The following is a 10,093-nucleotide window of genomic DNA, read 5'->3' on the forward strand; positions in this document are numbered from 1 at the left end:
ATGATTTTGCAGGTACCCCGAGAGGCCCTTGAGTTTGCTGGAATGTCGATTAACTTCCGTTCAGGCAAATTCGGGTACTCCATATGTCCTATTTTCAGCAAAGGTCATGCTGAAATTTTTCTTGAATTTTAGCATGACTTTGCTAAAAATAGGACATATGGGGTACTTGCGACAAATGCATGGGCCGGAGTATCTTAGTACTTAATTAAGTAGGATCGACTGCCCCGCCATTCTTGCTACATTAAACCATAGGTGGCAATAGAGCCAAGTGATTAGTACCAACTTAGAATTCTCCTTCCCTTTTCCTGATAGGGTATATTATTAGAAGATACCCATATATATCAGTCAACCTAGGGTGCCTCGACATCAATAAACCCTAAATGCTGAAAACTTAACTTAGCATTTAGGGTTCCTTAGCGTCGACAAACCCTAAATTATAAAACCTTGGCCTTTAGGGTGCCTCGGTGTCGATAAGAACCTAAATGATGAAAGCTTAGGCTTTTAGAGTGCCTCGGCGTCGAGAAACCCTAAATGATAAAAGCTTAGCTTTTAGGATGCCTCGGTGTCGACAAACCCTATATGATGAGACCATGATCTTGTTCCTTGACAATAACCAACTTTTTGACCAAACTTTTTTCCTATTTAGAGCGAAACATGGCCCACAACGATGAGGCCAGCGGTTCGTGCGGCAAGCAATTCTAGGAGCTGTCCCAGGAGATGGAGGAAGAACCTCACCGCTATGAGGACGCTGCGGAAGACACCGTTCCTGACTACACAACCCTTAGTGGCATCAGGGATGACACCACTGATGGTGCCGCCGAGGAAGCCACCACTGATGATGGCAGCGCACGCACAGATGGCAGCCAGCTGAAGAGGCAACAGAAGGACAAGCGCCCGAACGTGCTCGGCACCGTCAAGGAGGAATTTACTGAAGTGAACTCCGACTGGCATCCAACGGCGCCCAAAGAATTATTCAAGGGGTACTCGGTTCAGCTGGGGCGCATTCTCCGGAGCACCATCTCGATCAACACCGAGAACCTAAGGCATAAGGACCGAGGGAATTTGCGCAGCCTCCTCTTCACTAAGCTGCACGAACGACACAAGTTCCCCGCTGACTTTGCAAACACACGCCTCTCAGGGAATAAAGTGAACAGTGCCGCCCTCACGAGGATGAGCACGGCCCTATCTACTTGGAGAAGCAAGGTGAAGGGAATGATTGACAAAGGTGATAGTTATGAGAAGATCAAGGCGAAAAATCCTTCGATCAACGAAGATGACTACAACGAGTTCAAGATCAAGTGCGAGAACAGCGCAACCTCCGAATCAAGTCAGTGGGGGATAGAAATGCGGCATTTGAACTTAGGGGTCCACCAACTCGGTCCCTGCGGTTACAGAGTGGCGGAGCCTATGTGGGACAAGGAGGACGCAGAGCGTGCCGAGCAAGCCCTACCGCCCCGCTTCGAGAAATACCGTGACAAGCAGACCAGGAACTTTGTTAGGGCCCGGTACAAGGAGGACCCGGTAACAAAGGAGCTTACCACAAATCCGAAGACCAGGGCGCTTGAGCTTGTTCTGGTAAGGAATACAGCCCCGCGTAATTAGCTCCATATGGTTGCATTCTAATTAATTCCCCAATATTTCTAAATGGTTCACATTCCTTCCGCGGGAGACTGAAAGCAGTAGCGCGGGGTCGTCTCAGAGCTCCCCTTTTGACACCCCTTTAAATAGGCCGTTGAACATAATGAAAAACAAGGATAAGCTCAGTAAGCCGTCGTCAGGAGGTCGTGTGGCCGACAAAGGCTTGTCCACAAAATGGTCGTCATACTATAACGCTGGTGGGAGAAAGAAGAAAAAGACCAGCTCGGAAAGCCAGTCGCGCGAGGTTCAAGAACTCAAGGCACAAGTGGAGCGGATTCCAGAGATTGTCCAAGAGCAAGTGCAACAACAACTGGGAACGACGTCACCGCCATGGTGCCTACCTTGATTCAGGGGCTGACGACGTGGATTGTGGGCGGCCAACAGGGGCCGCCCTCGGTTCCCAGCTTCACGGCCAGCAACTCGCACAACACGCAGGCGGCGCCATTGGTGTCTCCGACGGAGGCGGTATTCGTGTCTCCGGCACCGGCACGGGCATTGGAGCTTAATGAACCTGGGTGTACGCTGGCCGGCACCTCGCCAGCAAGCGGCCCCTCCGTCAGTTGCACGCCCGCCTTGGCGGTGCCTCGACATTAGCCGAGCTCGACGACATCACGGTAACTAAGCCTCTCGGCCGATGACTGAAAAAACCTTGTCTTTGACTGGGCATCCCTGATGCCCTACAAGTTTTCACAGGGCACCGCCAACGTTCCGTGCACTCTCCTGCACTTCGTGGGCGGCGAGTTGGTCGATGTTGCCAAGGGCAGAATCATTCAACCGGGCAACCCCGTGTTCCACGGTAATCCGATGCCACCCACCGTGTATAGGGTTGAACTAGTTCGGGTGCTTCCAGGCTGCGATGAGTTGTTACCTCTGATTCGACCCACTGGGGCCGACGAAGACGATGTGATGAACCTCAGCGCCTGCGTAAGCTGGCCCCTGCTTTGGCCAAAGAGCCAGATTCGTTTGGGGGCGGGGGACACCACCCCACAGACAAGACCGCCAGTCGTGCCGGCGCCAAGCCATGGCAAGACCGCCGCAACGCTACCGGACATGCCGGACATCCCTATGGCACTGGATCCGGACATTCATACGGCACAGGATCTGGACGACGACGATAACGACGACGGTACATTTACCAACGTCGATAAGTACTTTGCCGAACATGGGTACGGTGACGAATTCTGCGGGCCTCCTTCTCAAGAACCCAACCCTGAAAAAGACGACCACGATCTAGCTGGTACCGCGGAGAAACCCAATTGCATCAGGTGTCGTCTGGCATTCAGTTCACAGGAGACGCCTCCAGCTGCCGCCTTCACCGAGCCTTAGATAGCCGAGGTGTGAAATATTATCAGCCCCAACACACTCAAGAAGGCGGTCTGTGAGCAGAACTCGATCCCATTACAGCAGATGAAGAAGAAGGGACGAAAACGAAAGAATAACAAGGGCACCAGTGCGAGCCAGCAGCCACCAAGTATGATCCGTGCTCAGGATGGGCCACCTTCACCTAAGGATATCTCGAAGAGGGTGCATGTGGCGGGTAGGGCGATGCTACCGACAAATCTGCTCAATGCTGCAACCGGTGCTATGTGGAGTCTGCATGATAGTGTTCTTTCTTTGGATAAGCGGCGACTCTCCTAGAATGATGGGGAATACCCGGTTTTCATGGCCAAGGTGCCAGAGGGCAAGGGCTTTGGGGATAACGCCATCGGGGGTACGATCGTCCTGCGGTTTGATGACATCTTCGCTATGTTTAACCTTCATCCGCTGCACTACACCTTCGTTCGGCTATTTCCACTGAGTATGGAGATGCGGCTCATTAGAGACAAGACCCCAGACATCGGGATAGTCGACCCCTTCTACATGCGTTCCAAGATCTTGGGCAGCACTGGGGACCGGCAAGTCGCCAGTTCACACCTCGAAGGCGTCATTCTGGCAAACCCAGATAAGGATAACTTCCTCGTGCCTTACTTTCCCGAGTAAGTCATCCCCTCACCGCCCCGTACCAAATGATTTCTTAGATTTCGATCGTACTTTTTTTCTAACATTCCGTGTTTTGTGCAGTGACACACATTGCACACTCATCCTCTTAAGCCCGAAATATTCCATGGCCACGTATTTCGACCCGGACCGTGAGTCAAAAATAGACTACACAAATATCAATAAAGTTCTTGATGATGCTCTCCCCGGCTACGCCAGATCTGGAGGCACCTTTAAGAGGTTAGTTTGTAGGTACGGCAAGAACATGTTCACCCATAATACGATGTTCCCCTGCATCAAGCAGCCGCCTGGCAGTCAGAAGGATGCCTACTACGCCCTCCATCATGTGTGGGCGATCGTACGGGACCATAATCACCTTCTGCTACCAAATAATCTCAAAGATTGGGCCGCAAGCTTGTCGGCAATCCAGGACGTGGACATCAGACAAGAATTCTTTCGCATCCAGTCAGAGTTTGCAGAAATGATCCATCAAGATGTTCTTCGTACCTCGGGGCAGTTCTACCTCAGATATCAACCATCCAACAGTGATATAGACACAACGCTACAAATGCAGGATGACAACGCCCACGACTTCATGACCATCATGAGAGACGGCGGCTTCATCCACGCTCCGGTCCCTGAGTCGAGTCGAAAGTAGTGATGCTATGTGTAGTTCTGAAACATCGATTAGCTCATGTTGTAATTAAACTTTAATGAACTTGTATGTCTCTTTGGTTTGGACAGTCGTTCAACTTAGATGTAATCGATGCTATTTATTAGTAGGACCATGAATTGTGCTATTAATGTCTTGCTTTTCTCTTCCGATCCGTTTGGTGCATACATATATATTGCTTATGTATTGTCTATGAAGTGCTACTAACGTTTTGTTTGGCTAGTGCATAGAGATGCCGTCGTATGTCCTGTTCAAGGGTAAGGTTCCCGGAGTCTACGACCACTGGTAGGAGTGTTGGAGACAGGTTCAGCGTTTCAGCGGTAATAATTACAAAGGGTACACCACTAGGGCGGAGGCGGAATCTAGATACGCACGCTATCTAGCGGGAGAGAGGAGGGAGCGTTGGAGGAACCGGATGAAGACCAGTTTCATCGTGATGATGCTCATCGTGATGACCGCAGCTCTCTTCTATGTGATGGTAGTTTAGATGATCGATATCGACTTGTAATGTGAAGACAAACTCGCTACTCGCGGTCTCGAGACTTGTAATGTTCTATCTTTGTTCGGTCTTTTGAATTTGGAGACTAATATGATGAATTTTATTCGGAGACTAATCTTCTATTGTATTCGATAAATCTGCTGTTCCTGTGTGGTGCTGTCTATATTCTGTCCAATAATATATTTTGTAACCTGTGCAAATATTAGAAAAGAAAAAAATTCCTAATATTCATACTAATGGCACACCACTCAACACACTAATGGCGCACTACGGAAAGGATGCTAATGGTGCATCACCCCCAAGTGTGCCATTAGTATGCCAAAGCACATGGGTAAATATGGCCCCTTGGGAGGCATACTAATGGCGCACGTTGGGCTATACTAATGGCGCACTGCATGGTGCGCCATTAGTATACCAGATACTAATGGCGTACCAGGGGTGCGGCATTAGTATTTAATTCTAATGGCGTGGTGCTAGTGGCGCACCAGTAGTGCACCATTAGTAGGCAAAACTGGTGCGCCACAAGCAGGCCTTTTCCTGGTACTGGCATATGTTGTATTGCAATGCTTAGTTTTTACATCATATACACAATATTGAATGCCATCTCCTTAGTTGACACATCATATATGTGATTGCCCTCTGCTCCATTCCTTAGTATATAAATCATATATTTGAATTATGTCATGCCATGATGTTTACATAGACAGCATGTATCTTAATTATGGCATGCCAACCCATTTTCTAAAGACATAATATAGTTATATCATCTCATCCTGTTTACATAGTCATCATATTTTAAATTATGTCATTCTATCCGTGAATTATATCATGCCATCATGTTTCCATCGACGGCATGTTTGTGATTTATGGCATGCCAACCTCTTTAATAGACAAATCGTATAGTTATATCATGTCATCATGTTTACATAGTCATCACATTTTGAAGTATGTCATTCTATCCTGTTTAGTTAGCCATCATACATGTGAAATTGTATCATGCTATCCTCTTTAATTAGCCATCATATATGTGAAATTATGTCCTGCTATTCTGTTTGCTTAGACTACATAAATGTGAATTATTTCATGCCCTGTTTTCTTCCCTACCATCCATTGCACCTGTCTACCTTACAATGTCTGTACATTCAATTACATTTATTGTTTATCAGCCATTTCAATTGGAGGGAGTGATGGCAGTATCTGTGGGAGTAAAAACACGGTCTTCAGAAAAGATCATGCTACCTATCGATGCAGATAGAACCACGGTTGTACTTGCCCGAGAACCAGCCCCACCACAAATAACCCACACTCATGCAGTGTCACGCCCAATATGCGACCCTATCCAAAAGGAACTCGAAGGTCCCACCAACGATAGACCCGCATATTGAAACGCTTTTGCAAGGTGGATATCATTACATCAACATTACATAATAGTGGGGATACATACAAAAGGCATACAATGCCACACGAATACAACATCATCATACATAAGAGCACCATCCGACTACGGATGAAACACAAACAGGAACTCAAATGACAACCACCCTGCTAGCCCAGGCTGCCGACCTGGAACCTATCCCCTGATCGAAGAAGCAGAAGAAGAACTCAACGCAAGCAAACATCGCTCTCGCGTCATGATCACCGGATAAACCTGTACCTGCAACTATTGTTGTAGTAATCTGTGAGCCACGAGGACTCAGCAATCCCATTACCATGGGTATCAAGACTAGCAAAGCTAAATAGGAAAGGAAGGGGTTAAAGTGGTGAGGTTGCAGCAGCGACTAAGCAATGATATGGTGGCTAACATACGCAAATGAGAGCGAGAAGAGAAACAAAGGAACAGTCGTGAAGCTAGCAATGATCAAGAGGTGATCCTGAACACCTACTTATGTCAAACATAACACAGAAACCGTGTTCACTTCCCGGACTCCGCCGAGAAGAGACCATCACGGCTACACACACGGTTGATGCGTTTTAATTCGGATCTGGTGTCAAGTTATCTACAGCCGGACATTAACAAATTCCCATCTGCCACATAACCGCGGGCACGGCTCTCGAAAGATTATACCCTACAGGGGTGTCCCAACTTAGCCCATGACAAGCTCTCGCGATCAGTGAAGGAATAGACCTTCTCCCAGGAAGACCCGATCAGTCTCGGAATCCCGGTTTACAAGACATTTCGACAATGGTAAAACAAGACCACCAAAGCCGCCCGGATGTGCTGACAAATACCGATAGGTGCTGCACATATCTCGTTCTCAGGGCACACTGGATGAGCCAGACATCGGGTTGGCATAGACCCTGGTTGCCCAGGGGGTGCCGGACATCACTCGGTTCGGACCAGCACTTAGACAAGCACTGGCCCGGGGGGGGGGCTAAAATAAACATGACCCTCGGGATGGCCGACCCAAGGGAAAGGTATAGGTGGTGGTGAGGCAAATGGTAAAACCAAGGTTGGGCCTTGCTGGACAAGTTTTATTCAAAGCGAACTGTCAGGGGGGTCCCATAAATCACCCGACCGCGTAAGGAACGCAAAATCCGGGAACATAACACCAGTATGACGAAAACTAGGGCGGCAAGAGTGGAACAAAACACCAGGCATAAGGCCGAGCCTTCCACCCTTTACCAAGTATATAGATGCATTAATAGTATAAGAGATATTGTGATATCCCAACCAAAATCCTGTCCACCATGGAGAAATCTTCAACTTCACCTGCAACTAGCAACGCTATAAGAGGGACTGAGCAAAAGCGGTAACATAGCCAAACAACGGTTTGCATAGGAAAGGTGTCAAAGGTTAGAGGTTCATGGCAATATGGGATGGCTTGATAAACAGGTAATAGGTAGTGCAGCATAGCGATAGAACGAAACAACTAGCATAGCAATGATAGTAGTGAGATCCAGGGTAGCGGTCATCTTGCCTGAAATCCCGCAAGGAAGAAGAACGAGTCCATGAAGAAGACGAACGGATGAAGCCGAACCAACCGTAGACGAACGAATCCTCACGATCGTAACGAAACAAGAACTAACAAAAGAAGCACACAACATGGTAAACACACCACACATGAACAAGGCATGATGCACAACAAGCATGATGGATGGCAAAGCTACATGAAGCTACTCATGGCAAGAGACGTTGCAAACAAGAGCAACACGTCAAGACAAGTTTAAATAAGGCCGGAAAGAACATATAACAATTCCGGTAAGTCCTCATATGCATATTTCGAAATTGGTCCAGATCTGAATAAACCTTATGTTCAAGTTGTTAAACAGCAAGTTAAGATGCACCAAGATGATCTACACGAAATTCTAGTCAAGTTACATATAAAGTTCATTAGATTCGGAGCTACGGCCTAGAAGATATGAGCAAAACAAGTTAAACATGGCATTGATGCAAAATGCACCCAAACATCAAGCAAACACCTCAAAACAAGGATGCGACATGATAATATGAAACTACATGCAAAAACAAGAAAGTTTCATATAGATCACTCTCAAAACGGAGCAACGGTGCAACACATACGAACTATACAAGTTATAGCAACAATATGTCCAAAACAGCAACTAGGCATATCGCAAGCACCAAAACTACAAGCTACAGCATCTCAACATAATAACAAAAGGCATGGGCATGAAGTACAGGTAAATCATAACAAAACATGAACACTGCGCTATCTCCAGAAATCACTAGAACATGCTCAAACAGACATGGTAAGATGGCAAATAATAACAGTTTCAGACTTGTCAGGAAATAACATCAGGTTGCAATGTTTAGAGCTATCAAACAACATCTTACAGGAACTTATCCTGGCAAACAAAGGCAGGGCATGAATCTACTAATTGCATAGATCAAAAGTCCCTTAATGACCATGAGCCAAAAAGGATCAGAAAGTATGATGGCACCCACGTAAACATGGCAAGTTATATGACAGATTCATACATGGCAGGAACAACAATAAGTAGGCATGTTGGTGAGCTTGAACCACTCACCACAGAGAAATACATGGCATGGCAAGGCAACCAACAGTAAGAATACATGTTTATGAAGCTAATCATGGCAAGAACAAGGTCATAGGGTGCATGGAACACTAGTAAAACACATGGGAACAAGTGAACTTAATGTTAACAGGCTGATAGCAACATTATTAAGCAACTTTGGAGCAAGATATGAACAAGCTACAGCAACCTATAAATGCAACCAGGGGCATGTATAGTTAGAGGATGACATGTAGATCAAAACATGTTTATAGAACATCTCCAGATTATGCATAGAATGACTAGTAGCAACATGTTTATATAGCATCACGAAATAACAGATTCAGCCTAGCAAAACAGCAACAGCAAGTACACTACTTAACAAGCTCGATTCACTCATCACAAGTCATTGCATGACAAGATAAGCATAGCATAATTAAGAAGACATGTTTGTGAAACAAACCAAGTCAAGAACAAGTCCATAGCATGCAAGGATCAACTATAGCAACCTTGGCCAAATTGAATAACAAGTAAACAATCTGCCAGGAAACATTTTGAAGCAAAAGTAGAGCACGAAAATGACATGCTAGACTACTCCATAATTGAAAACAAGGGCATGAGTGGATAGACAATAACCATATGTTCAAAACACCCTTATTGAAGTAACTCAAAATATGCATGGATCTCTCTGTAGCATCATGTTTACATGGCATCAAAATAACAGCAGAACATGGACTAAAATCAGCAACATCACGATGCCTAGTTTGCATGCTTGTGCTAGTCACCACATTAATCACAAAAATACATGGTAAGCACCTCTGGAAAAGAAGACATGGCATAGATCAAAACACATGTGGACATCAACATCATAGGGTGCACACATCAATCATGGCAAAAATGACAAATGAGCAAGTTATCACAGTTTCAGCAGATCAACAGCAACATGCACTCTTCCAACAGCATTTCGGGCATCACGATGAGCTCAAATGAAAATGATGCAGTAGAATGAAATGAAGTACTCGTCGAGACGAATAATTTGATATATTATACGCACGAAACGGAGCAGTATGCACAGAGTTATGATGTGATGAATATGGCATGAAAATGTTAAAAACGAGGGACTTGGAGAAATCGGGGGCAACCTAGGGTTCGCACAGGAATCGAGGATGGCCGGAGATGCTCGCCGGAGACGACGGAGATGGCCGGAGAAGGGAGGATCCGGGCCGGATCTCGCCGGATCCGGCCGGATCTCGGCGCGGGGAGGCGGAGGAGGGAAGCGGCCGGCGGCGGGGGGTCCGCGACGGCGCGGAGGAGCCGCGGCGGCTGGGAGGCCG

The sequence above is a fragment of the Triticum dicoccoides genome, chromosome 6B (genome assembly GCF_002162155.2).
Source record: "Triticum dicoccoides isolate Atlit2015 ecotype Zavitan chromosome 6B, WEW_v2.0, whole genome shotgun sequence".
NCBI classification, from domain to species: Eukaryota; Viridiplantae; Streptophyta; class Magnoliopsida; order Poales; family Poaceae; genus Triticum; species Triticum dicoccoides.